Source organism: Homalodisca vitripennis, unplaced genomic scaffold, assembly GCF_021130785.1.
Source record: "Homalodisca vitripennis isolate AUS2020 unplaced genomic scaffold, UT_GWSS_2.1 ScUCBcl_1948;HRSCAF=6218, whole genome shotgun sequence".
NCBI classification, from domain to species: Eukaryota; Metazoa; Arthropoda; class Insecta; order Hemiptera; family Cicadellidae; genus Homalodisca; species Homalodisca vitripennis.
Window position 1 is genome coordinate 16,271 of NW_025778053.1, and position 14,274 is coordinate 30,544.

Genomic DNA, 14,274 nt, shown 5'->3' on the forward strand with positions numbered 1-14,274 from the left:
TTAGATTCGTCATTTACAACAACTACAACAATAAAGGTAAATAATTGTACACTGATATTTCATTATCGTAAAACTATGATTGATTGATTAATTGTTTAGATTGACACAAAAGTTGAGAAACTGAGTTTATAGGTTATGTCATACTATTGACAAATATTGATAGTGTTAAGTAAATTATTAGTTTTAAATCACTCTGCAATCAATCGTAATTCAGTCGATTGAGAAGAAAAACAGCGCGTATTGCTAGTCAAAACATTTAAAATAACAAATTATAACCTCTAACCTGTCATAACAGTGCGACCAAACAAACGAACACTAAACCGACCAATCACCACGCGCGGAGTTAGAATTTAACTGTGTTTAGCAAGAATTTCAAATTCCAATTTTAGTAAATGTTTTATTCAACTTTACCATTTACAATAACAAATTTTAATTAATTTCAAATTATGTACAATGTTTTAGTAAACAAAATATATTTCTATAGTTAAAATTTGTGCAATTCTTATTTTCATTCAATTCCTTGTTCCTATTGTGCAATTTAATAATATTCATATCAATAAATATTCTAACCGAGAAAAAGACGTTGTCACGTAAAATCTTCGCCCGTCAAACCGACTTTACAGGCAACCATAATTTTTTTTTAAATAAAACTGAGCGCAATTAATAATACAAAAAGTTTTTTTTATATTCAAACTTTTTTTAGAACAAAAGGGATTGATAAAACATTTTGTGGCAACGCGTTCAAGATGGTCATTTGAAAACATATGTTGCATCATCAAATTTGCATTTACAAGGCAGGAGTACGCCACGCCAAGTGTTGCGTAACAGACCGCTCATGCCTAGCTTATGCTCGAAATGTCCTTCGGTCAAGCAATATGCCAAAACAGAAGTTTTATAGCCCCCCGGCCGACAAAAGAGAAAATATGTCAGTTTTCTTGGTAATAAACTTCAATGACGTGGAGTAAAATCCTATGGGTATACATACACTATCACCGAACTACTTCTTATGAAAACATGTATATTCATGCATTATAAACTTTATAAACTCGTTACTGAGATATTCAGAGGAAAACAGACACACAAGCAGGTAGTCAAATAGACAGAGAGAAGAGAAATTACCAGAATCCTTAGTGATAACTAAGCAAAATGTACAACATTTGTAGGTTAAAGTTACATCCATTACCGATAAATCACACTGAAATATTGGCTTGGCTAACTGTTATCGAATTAAACTTTATTTTAGGGCTTTTATTAACGAAACGTCGACAGACTAATACAGTATTGAAGAAACAAAGGACTCATAGTCATAGAGTAGTGATTTCAAAAAAATAGACTTCAAAGCCTATCATATTTTCCCTTTTTAAACATTTTTGCAAATTGTTAAAGAATGTTTACCAAGCTGCTCCTAGTTAGTGATGACATCTTAAATAAGTACAGGGTCTTGCAATACGCCTAGGCTTATTGGGATGCTGATATAAAAGTACTGTATTTGCTGCCTTAGTTCCGTATCAAGCACAGCCTAAGAGTGAAGATGGGTTTGTTCTTCTTCAATTTGCTTGGAGTTAAGATGTTCGGCTAATCGCAATTCCGGTAGAATGCAGGAACAATTTGACGTCTTCTGACATACACAATCTGAATGTATGTGTGTGGGAGTCCCACAAGTGCAGAAAAGATTTGTAATATATTATTCAATAGTAGTTGAAGACACATCTCGACAAGCATATGCAAATGAAAGACGAGAGAACTAATCTATTATTGTTAGTAGATACACATATCTTGATTTTGTTGGAAGCATACTGATAAATCGATATTCACCTATGAAAAAGGAGTTCACAGGAACAATTTCATTCCCAAGTGTTTAAGAAATCTGGGCTTGACTTCAGCATATACCGAGATAGTGGCCGTGAGACTTTGGACGTCAACAAGCGAATAAAACAGAACCTTGCTTCTTAGCTAGTGGAAAATATAGGTAATTCCAGAATAAAAAAGGGATTGGTGCAACTTATAGAGTTCAGTAACGTTACCAACATTACATGCTCGGGTAGCGGGTATTTTCATGCTCGGGTATTTTCAGTTCCTAGTCGATAAGCAATGTCACATATAAATGGAGCCAATTCTAACATCCATCGAATTATTTTCTTGCTTTTAATCTTTACTTGCGTATTATTTATTGAAAAACAAACAATGTTTCATGATTGGTAACATAGTGAAAATTGTTCCCAAGAAGGAAAGCTCTCCAGTTCCTTAAAGACTCTACAGTTGTAGCTACTTATTTTTCTATTGTCATATATGTTTCTACCACTAAAGGATATTCTTTGTTAACAGTTGTTATTACAACGTCTTCTACTTTCTTTAGGTTTTCTAAATCAGTAGCAATGTAGAGTCCATTGGAAATGAAATAGACTCTGCGAGTTTTTCTGATTTTATCGGTAATAAAACGTAGTGTCCACTTTGAGTTAGCAAAAAATCCTAAAGCCCTGTTAAGTAACAAGAGTTCTGAAGAAGTGGCGTGTTCAATAACTGAGCGAGATGAGATGAATCGAGCTTGATAGAGTTGTGCGTACCTAATAAATCAGTATGCTAAAGAATGTCAAATCAAATGTGTTCTTTTATTTCTTTATTTCGAGGACCTACCTTCTTTAGAGCTGACAAGCGATTGTTGAGATTCTGGTTATGATAGGTTTTATTTTTTCCACTCACTGTTATTTCATCAAGATAAGCATAAATTCCTGTAAGCTGTTCATCTGATATTATCTTGTCGATGACTCGTTGTAAATATTCTACTCCATTTGTAACAACAAAGGGAATACGAGTAAATCGATATAGTTTTACCTTGTGCTCTCCAGGGTGACTGACATGGTTCAATGATTCCTTCAGAAAGTAAACTTTTATGGTACTGCCAATATTTCGTAGGAATAAGCCAATAGTCTAATGACAGATAACTAAAAAGACGAGTTGGTTTAACATTAGTGACAGATGAGCAAATACTCAAAGGAGATTTATTTCTTCTGAATTCCATTGATATATTGGATTGTTCTATCAGTATATCGTATCCAATCAAAACATCTGACTAAAGGTTGTTCAGAACATTTAATTTACGTGTCTTGTACTATTCCGCTATTCCAACTTCCACTACCACATATCCTTCAGTTTTTGACCACAACGACGTAGATGCAATTGACACACGCCCTTGGGTACATAATTTATTGTAAAGTGGAGTCTGATAATAATTCTCATACTTCCTGTATCCAAACTACAGGGTATACCGTTTATTGTAGCGAGAGTTAAACAGTCCGATTTAGTTGTTGCAAAAATCTTCTACCTAAGGAATCAACAATTGCTGCAGATACTAGACAGGTTTTGAATTAGGTTATGTCTTAGGTGTTCTACAGACACGCACGTAGTACCCTTTTCTTTTGCAAGGTTGTGTCCACAAAAGTAATATTTGTTTTTTTTTACCTGATTAAAATTCAGGCGAATACATTGCTTGTTTGACTATAATACTAAACATTTCTTGAGTCTCAGATCAAGACCTCCAGGCTTGTTCCAGCACTTAAATACTGATTTTGGGCCTAATATGTATCCTGTTTGTGAGCCAATTCAAGAGCTACCGCACTCTGAACGGCTTCCTCCAGTCTGAGCTTAACCTTTTAAGCAAACTTTAACGAATGTGAGATTACAGTACTCCGTAATGAATTTAGAATATTTAAACGTAAACTATCACCACTATGCTGATTGGCAGTAATAGCTGTAAAACGTTATTCCTTATTCATCATTTTTAACGCTTGTATGTAAGTATCAATGCTTTTTCCGGAGTGATGTTTTCTTATAGCGAACAGGTGTCGTGCAAATATTTAACTTTTTTTGTAATCAGATTCATGTAAGACTATGGCGTCTTTGTAAGTTATACAGTCACTTATAAACTCATGAATATTAAATCAAACAAAATCTGACGTAATTTTCAATTTGCTTATGTCTTCTAAAGCAGGGGTTCTCAACCTTTCAGGCTTTGTACCTCCCTCAGTACACTGAAAATTGGTTACGCCTCCCTTCCACTATCGTTATCTTATGTGGTCTTAACACAAAAAATAACATTTAAATTTGCATTTGCAGGTTAAGGTAGATTTTAGATTTGCACGTTTTAAAATTAAATATTTGATAATTTTTTATCAAACGTTTAATATAATCTCAAATATCTTCTTGAATCTTGAATATCTTGTATTGTTGTACCTCTTTGTTAGTTAATATTATTCTTTCATTGTTTGTTTATTGTATCTCTGCTGTTTCTTATTGTTGGTTCTCAAGATTGTTATTCTATTATTATTATTGTCCAGAACATATTTAATACTGCCTTTGGCTAAGATACTATTTCATTCTCTAACTTTAAATATATATGTTTCCTGTGCTTACTATGCTCTCAAATTTTGCTCTATTCTTCAGAAATACATGTAACATAAATCCTAATGGTTTGTGAATTGGTTGAGTAGCGTTAGTAATAAATAAATAAAATAATATGGATACTACAGACATCAGATGGGCAGATAATTAAATATCTCTTTACCCTACCTCTTTTGAAGATAGGTTTAATCCTAGCTTTAATTTTAGCGTTTAATCCTTACAAACGCCTGGAAAAACGCCACAACAGGTGAAAACATTTGTAAGGTAAGTTATTTATTATGGTGGGTCCAATATCTTGTAAGTTTTGAAACAAACAAATAACATCCTTTGATTTTGTACAAGATTATTTTATATTTATGTAAACATTTAAGAGGATCTGATGATGAATGGTTCTGGTCATCACTACGAGCTGCAATAATCGAGTGGTAACGGAAAAACTTCCCCGAGATAGTATTACACATATATCAAAAGTCCAGCATTTCTGGTCATGAATGATGAGTGCATAGAAAATTGAAATATGGATTTACAACATTTAATTATTCAGATGTTCTTGCTGTATTTAGACGGGTTTTCTTTCCACATTTGAATTACTCTTCTCATATTTAGACTACAAAAACAATAAAAATAGTCTTTACGTCAAAAACAAAAACACAAATCTCATAAATTGTCTTCAGAATTGTTGAAATGTTTTTGTAATTGGAGTGGTATTTGACTTATAAATTCATTATTAACAAAGAATTAATATAATACCATATTGTACGTATCTACCATAAGCGGTAAATTGTATATTATACCATGAAATATAGTATGCCAACATTTCAATTTTAATTATGAAGTTGCAAATTTTCTTTCTTGCTGGTTATCAATGATAGTTGATAAACCTGTTTTGAAGCAGACGTCGAATCTAGATTACTGTCATTCTCATTTCGGTGTGGAGTCAAGATCTAAATTTGTGGATAATACTGAATTTTGTTGTGGCAGGTCTCTTAAATAATTATGTCGTAAAATGTTTTGACAGTCTCTACCTCTTTTAATAAAACATACTTGTATGCAGCGTTGAATTGAAGGTTTTGTTCGGTAAGTTTATTTTATTAATAATGTTTTCTACTGATTTACTATCATATTCTTTGCCTACTTCTGACAACATCCTTTCCAAATGTTTGAGGATGTAAACACTAAGTCTTGAAAACTTTCTTATTCGATTTATTATTAAATTGCATCAGTGAAATGCATGTTATTTATCAAGAGCCATGATGTTAAAGATGTGTGAGAGGAGGTTATCCTGAATTTTACCTGAACCACTCCATTTTATCCAAAGATCTAAATGACTACCATGAAACAGCATGAATCATGCTAAATATATGTTGGAAGTTTAGACACAACCTACATGATTGATAGTTAGGGCCAATGTTTCATAAAATTGTCTCAAAATTTTAATAAATCAGAAACCATGCAATAGGGTTTAAAGCAATAGCCTATTTTCTGCTATTGCTATTTATTATGTAATATTCTGTTATTTATCTTTATATTGATGTTCTGTTCAGAATTACATATATTGCTCAAGAGGGCAAAAAGCCAGAAGATATTCGATTTATTTAGGCATATTTATAATCCCAGCATTATAAACTCTTTCTGTATTATATAGGCCTATTATGCTTTTAAGTTTTTGCCTAACCTTAGTCATTATTTCTTTTTAACCTATGAACCAGCAATCTTCAGAATATCTGTCGATTACGTCATTACACAGTCAGAAATTAACAGATCATCTGTTGATTTGCATTGTTCAATGTTGTCACTTATAACAGTGTGAATAACCTAATGATTTATTGGTAATTAACAATTCACTTACAACCCACTATATTGGTTTTTTGTGATATGTTTGTTCTATACAATATGTATAGTGTTATATTAGATGAAATAAACAGTATGACAAAAAACACATAGAAAACATAATTGTTATGTGAATATTTGTATTATTTTTTTAACTCTCAAACATTTGGGTTCGAATGATCATACTCTAGACTTTTGATAGAAGGATGTTTTCATTCTTCGCCATCAGCGTGGGGTAGCAATGAAGGTTCTGCTGCAGCCTGCACCTATGTGTGGGAACATTACCGTTATCCTGTTCGCTGACACTGATCAACAAGATTGTTGAATGTACTATTACACTAATGGATTTAAGAAAATTAAAAAATACTATTTTCATGAGAGATGTAGGATAGAGCACGATAGCAGACCCAGTTTTTTATATTGAAACTATCAAACGATGTTTAGTTATTAAAACCATCAATGTAATCAACCAATAGTAATTAATTAGAACAATAACTATATCACCTGCGCCAACTGTAGACACATTTTCATATTCTAAACAGAATTTCTTCTGCACATAACTTTTTTTTAATAAAATATTTGATGTTTTAATTTTTAAGCCTATTTTAATTTAGGCTTTGTATGAAACTATACAAAATAAAAATGATTTACTATATGTCTTTTATGGTTTCAAGATGTTTGTTTTGTCAAGTTATGTTAATTATTTATTTATTAATCATTTCTCTTAATTTTTTGTTTGATTAAAGGTAATGGGTTTTTTAATTATTTATGACATTATGTATTTTTTAAACTATTTCTATTAATTTGAAACATGTGATTTTAGTTTAGTATTTTATATATGTTGATATTGATTGATGGTTCTGTTATTCAATATATAAAGTATCGATGATTGTAATAAGCGATTTAAAAACCTAGTCCGCTTATGGTACTCTGCCCGAGATGCAAAAGAGAAATGTGACTTCCGAGATGTATGAACATTCTACACTGCCAATTTGGAAGTTTACACAGTAAAACAGCCAGAAGATCTTATAAGCAACATCACAAAGTATATAACTTTATATATTCACAATAAATACCATTTTACAATAGATAATACATACAAGATGGCAATACACAAGGAAATCTTATAAAACTAAGCATTACGTTCAATTGCTACACTCCACACAATATAAAAACATTAATAAAAACAATATAAAAACTCTTACAATGATATCACCAATTTCAGGAACTGGGGGGCACTTGCCAATCTATAATTGGTATAGCTCATTCCATTAGCAAAGAACTTTTGGCCAATCATTGAATTAGTGTCATGAGTACCTTGAAGAAAAATAGAAGTCAAGTGCCCCCAATTTTGATTAGTGCAATTGGAAGAGAATTTTGTTCTGGTTTATTTGTCTACCAAAGTGATTGCACTTTGTTGTTGTATTTCCCAAAATGCAATAAAGTAGTGTTATTTCTATCTGAACACCATAACACTAATTAAATTGACTAACACAAACCATATTATTTCCTCACTTCATACAACAAATTCAAGTGTGGAGTCGACACTGTCAACCAGATGAAATCTGCTTACATGTTTCAAGATGTAGCAATAAATGGTCCCAGACAATTTTCTTTGCGCTAACAAACATAAGTGGAATTAAAAGCTACATAAGATGATCACATATTCCAACACTGCCCTTTTTACTAAGGGAAAAGATTGGGAAACCGTACAGGCCAGTTAGCACCAACCAGCACCTGTAGTAGAATATGGAGAACAAGCGTCAGCTGGCAGATGTTATTTGTGCGGGTGAGCCAAGAACAGTAGAAGTCACACATGATGTTTCTGGCAATTATTACAGGTACTTTGGTATTATCCGGAGGCCACTATTTTAGGAAGAGTTTTTCTTACCTGGGACCTAAAAAACTACATTATTAGAAAGAACAGACTTTATTTGACTTACTGTGAATAGTACATGTCGTTATGATGATCGGTTCTTGTTTTCTACCTCCAAAAAGGAGGTGTTGTCAGCAAGAAGTAGGCCACTCTGACCGTATCTACTTCTTGTTATTAGGTTATATAAGTAGGTTTAGATTGGGTTATCATAAATATGTTACCATTTGTACCAAAGATAAAAATAACCTTTCACGAGCACTCATGTGATCTGAGCTTGAATTTGGGTACTATCTCGAGGACAAGGTCTGCAATGATGGCCAGGGGCATTTCCGATTGGTACTTTCTCGACTTCAGATCATCAAACTTTTTAGACATCAGATCACATTGCATGATCTGGAAGATGAGTAAGGGATTGTTTTTAAAGCCTACGTGCAATACTAAAAAAACTTATTTGTAATAAAATATTATTTTCATATGTGAATTTTTAGTTTATTGGTACTTATTTCAATCTTCTTTTTTTTAATTTGTGTTTTCTTTCTACTAATAAAACGATTGATTAGGCCTGCATATTTATTTTTTTTTAAAAGGTCAAATTTTTATAATTTTAAGACAAGTATGACTTTTGTTTTAGTCTACTTGCAACACTAATAAACCTGTATTGTTTTTCCATTAAATGTTATTTTTTGTGTGAATTTTTAGTTTTCATAATTATGAGTTTTTAGTAATATTATAACTTTTTAACCTGTTTGAAAAATAAAATAAAAATAGATTTGAAATAACAAAATAAATTAGACTTATTGTGTGTCTGTTATGTATAAAAAAATATACAGAAACTATCGCACCACATAACTGTATTGACACTATATTTTAGATACAAGAAAAAGTATTATATTATTGTAAAGTTGTCGTATGAAATGAAATGAAATGAAAAATGTCTTTATTAGAGGCGAAGTTAGGACTATAAAGTCCTCTCTACCACTTAACCTCATAAAAATTAAACGAACATATATATGTATACATTTATAACTAAAAATAAGTCTATTTATTTACATTACAGATCTGTTGGAAATAAAATAATTTAAACAAAAATTACATATTAAATGAATCTTAACATAAAAAAACATAAAAGCATCAATAGTTAATGTAACTTTATACAAATTTATAATACTATCGCAAGACACACACGCATTCATTCATTCATTGTAAAAATTGCCTTATTAATACAAACATTAAACGTCCCTCTTGGTATAATACCTAACAGTAAAATATGAAATTTTTTGAGGGCCTGATCACAAATGCGCATATTGAATAATCCATAATTTAATTTATAATTTTATTATTAAATCTGTGCAATTAGCACTTTGGTACAAATACTGTATATTGTGTTTAGTTTTTTTGTCTGTATTATTATAGTTACAATAAGTGCTTGTGATGTGTTAACCTATTAATGCTCAAATTATGAGTTTTGCTTATTATTGTTATTAGTATATGATTTTTTTTTATTATTATTTTGATTGTTGTTTCTAGTTTGTGTACTATTATAAATCATTATTACATTTTTCAAAAAGTTCATATAAAACTGTAGCCTGAATTTTCTAGCAGTGTGCTGTGTACCCATTTTTTTTCCTTTCCTGAGGGAAGAGGACAGTTTGTCCCCGCGCTTAGTCCTAAAAAGGACCTTTGCGCCTCCCTTACTTTAATTTTGTGCCCTCAAAGACTGAGGCTTTTGCAAAAACCAATCAGATTTAAGGGCTCCTGTTCTCTAATGTCCTTGGGGCTGAGGAGGTATTCTCCCAAGTATCTTTTCCGAGTCTCTACGATGGCAGGACAATCCAACCAAATGTGCTCCGCTTGACTCCTCCTCCTCTCCACAGAGTCTACATTCGCTACTCTGACTAAGGCCTACCTTCATAAGGTGCTTCCTCAGAGGGCCATGTCCTGTCAACATTCCTAATATCAGTCTTATATCCTCCTTATTCTGGTCTAGGAGAGCTGTCCACCCTTTAGCGTAAGGAGAGATAAACAGTTTGAATAGTCTTAAACCTGAGGCTCTACTCCAATTCTTGTGTCTTGTCCTCTTTTTCCCAATCTTTGACCAGAGCTTTAATGTTGGAGAAGGCCACAACCTGGCTCAGGCCCCACCGTGTGTACCCATGGAGTACTGGAATCAAGTTTGTTCTATAAATGAAACACTTTCGTTAAAAGTTTGAATTGTAATTTATACTATGGATGATAAAAAAAAATAAAAAATAAAAAAAAAACTATATTCAGTGGAATGTATTGTAAGTTGAAGTACTAAAACTATATACAAAGAGCTGATGTTGTCTGTCTTGTATGCTGTTACTCTCTATCCTTCAAGTTTGAAACTGAACTGACAGGAGGAGTGTGGCTCTGGGCCCTTACCCTGAGATGAAAGTACTGTTCTTCCCAAGAGGCTTGAGGCAAGAGCCCTTCACACACACCAAGGAAGAACTCTACCATATACAGTTGGAGGAATTTAGCTGTGCTCGTAGGGCCCAGATACTACCCTCTCAACAAATAAACGCTATCTGTGTGGCGGGTTGCGTTTACATGCTAGCCGCTGAGATGAAGGCGCAACAATCTCTTTAACGACTTTAAACTCATGATTTTGATTTGCAGATAAAATTGACAAATACGTTATTTTCAAAAACAAGTTAAACAACACTATAATAACTGATAAACAAGGATAAGTCCCATTATTGCTATTATTTGGATTTCTCTTATTATTTAATTTCCACCAAAATCAGCACTTTTACAAAACAGACTGATTTTAGCGAGTGTGATGAGTTATTTGGGCCAATACGATTCCTGAAAGGAGGGTTTTACCCATGAGTTACAGAAAATGTTTTCAGGACGCAGCGCATAATGCTACCCCGCCACCCCTCCCGCCCATCACCACACACTCAAGGTCACGCGCACAGCTAAAGTCCTCGAACTGTACATGGGTGACATCCATTGGTTGATCGCTCTGGTCCACTTTCCTTTTTTTGTATGGGGTAAAAGCCCTGTCCCTTGTCACTATGAACACTTATCCGTGTTGGCATTCCTGTCATAAATATTAGGTATGATACTCTATATTTATAATTTAAACTAACTTTAATTACTAAGAAGTGACAAGACTAAGCCTTCAACACATTTTCTAAAATCAAAATAAATTTAGAACATCTTGGCTATCTTGGAATTTCAATTATTTAGTTAAACATTTTGCCTAGTATAACCCTAATGCCTTTATATTTTTTATAACAGTTTTTTTGTAACCTTGCCTTAAAAGAAAATTTGATACATTATATTTATATTACACATCACGATATTCTATAGTTCATTGTGAACACAATTCTACTAAATAAAAATAGATGCACAGGTTAACAAAGATTTTTTTATAAATTTTATACAAAAAAGTTGCAAATCACCAGTTCATAGAAGGCCGTTGTTTGGCACAATTATCATAAATTACTTATGATGATTTGCCCTTGAAAAATGAATAATCCTTTTTAACCTTGTCCGCACATTCTAAATGAAACCAATTATTGCATTTTCCTTCACATTAATTCCACCAGTACATTAAAAATTACACAATCTCGTCTGAAATTAGCACATGAAACACTTACAAAAACCACTGTAAATTGATAAAATCTATGAAGCTAAAATGGCAGACATCTGTTATTTAGACCTCTTCCTACTCACTGAGGACAGACAGACAGACAGAAATAACATTTTTCTAGCCGCTTAGGTATTGTAATGCTTTGTGTAATGTTTGTTCTTTACAAGATTTTTTTATAGTTTCTACAGTTTTTAGATAGTTGCTTATATGTCTTATCATGACGTATTATATGTCTTTTGCACCATTGTATAAAATGTGCCTAATAACAATAAAGTTCTCAGTTTGATACAAAGATATATTAAAATGCCAACCATGACAGTAATTGTACTAAGAGTGTTGTACAAATTAAATGTCTAAACTTATAATCCTTCTCCAGTTTGACATGTTGAGATGATAGCCACATGTGAAAGCTAACTTTTTTCAAGTGAATTTTAGAAGGGATATTCATTTTTCATATGACCATTTAAACTCATAATAAAAAGTCTAAATTCTCATAAATCTTTCTGTATCTATATAACTTGAGAAGAAAACTTTTTTATTATAGTAGGCTTATTTACACCCATTTGGGTTAAATAGCGATAAATATGTGTATTAATTATGTATTTTAATGTTAAAAAATAAAATTAGAAAATAATAAATATAAACATCTAGTAAACACTAAATGTAAGCACAGTTTTTAACATTACATTAAATTTAGATGGAGTTAAATTTTAAAACCAAATTTAGAAAAAAACTGTGAGGTAATATCTGATCTATGTTTAGTTACTGTATTTATGGCATGAATCACTCTCCACAACTGATTCATCCAAGCTACTGATAAATGTTTTGTAATTGTACCTCAACAAAATTGCTTAGTCATTATGTTTCTATACCTCCACCTTTATTTCTGTTTGAAAAAATTATTTTTCTTACCCTGTCAGTATATTTGACTGAGTGTTAGAAAAGCCTACTCAAGGGGTAGAAAATTTTAATTTCTGACTGTCTTTCTGTCTATCCGCATGATATCTCGAAAATGAATCAACTTAGGCTTGAAATTTTGCATGAAGCTCCATTTCTATAAAATCAATATTGAGTTTCAATGATGGTGCATGTGCAAAGTGTATTCGATGAAATGTGGCATTTTTTACATTGGTCGTATGGGTAACTTGGAGGCTGCATCTGGGTCTGAGAATGAGTAGAATGGTCCTACAGTCGCCTTCCCCCAGGGTGGCGTCTGACCTTCTCTCACTAAATAGATCAATGTCTTTTCGGGTTATAGGTCTGATCACGGGACATGGTCACCTGAGGAAGCATCTTCACAGAGTCTGTATCCTTCTGAAGGATCCACTCTATATAATGTGTGACGAGCAGAAGGAAACTGCCGAACATTTGCTCTTTGACTCACTGCAATAGCAAAGGAGCGGTATGCCATATTTGGTAGTTTGGACAAGGGTGGCAAATTTCCCCAGGAGGATCTGATTGGTTGTTTTCGGCAGTTTGTAGAACTGCTGAAACATTAGACTTGTCAGCCTTATGGTGTGCTTCAGGGATGCGCAAAAGGCCCTTGAGGCTTAAATGCATGGCAATAGGCCGACCCTTAGAAGAAGAACTATGATTGCTATGAGAAAATAAGAGTGTAAATACATTTTTAAACAAACTGACTACAAGTGTATGAAACTTTAACGCGTGACATAGTAACACCTACAGCCTAATGAGACCTGTAACTTCACACGCCCTGAAAAGCCTGTTACATTACACGTGGTGTGGTGTACTCCCACTTTTATTATTTAAAATTGTTGGATTTACAATAATTATATTCTAATATTTAATGTTGTGGAATTCATTCATATAAATTATCTGCTTAATGCAGTCGTATTAACTCACTCATTCATTTAATATTTTATTTCATCATATTATTGCATACATCAATAGGAATATCTTCCTGCAAAGATTATTTCTCAGTACACAGGCAGCAAGTCCGTCAGTCAGGCAGTCCATATCTCGTAAGAGCAAACTGCACATTTATATTAAGATTCAAGATTCTTTATTTATCTTTAAACGTATATAAATGCAATTGACATCATCAGAAAGTTCATATTATTAGTATAACTAGCCAATACCAAATTACTTGATTTCTTATATACAAAATTGTTCAATAAGCCTATAATAAAATAAATAAATGATTAAAAACTAATGCACAGCTACAATAGATAAGTTCATAACGTAACAACAACAAATAAAATATATAAGAAGTAATAACAGAGAATAAAACAAATAACAACTCAATAAATTTGTAACGGTGGCCTCAAAATTGACACAGGACAAATGCTCATCAAAAGGCTTTTTCCAATGAGAAATAATAAATTTTCAAAGAAACAACAAATATAAAAATAATAAAATATAATATCTGAAAAGATATTAATATCTGTATTTATATTGTATTAATATAAAATAAATATGTAACTAATAGAAAATACAAAAATGCTTCATAAATGACATCGAGAAAAGAATGGAAATCAAAACAAGAAAGAGAAATCTAATTTACTTTAAATTGGATTTTTTAAATGTC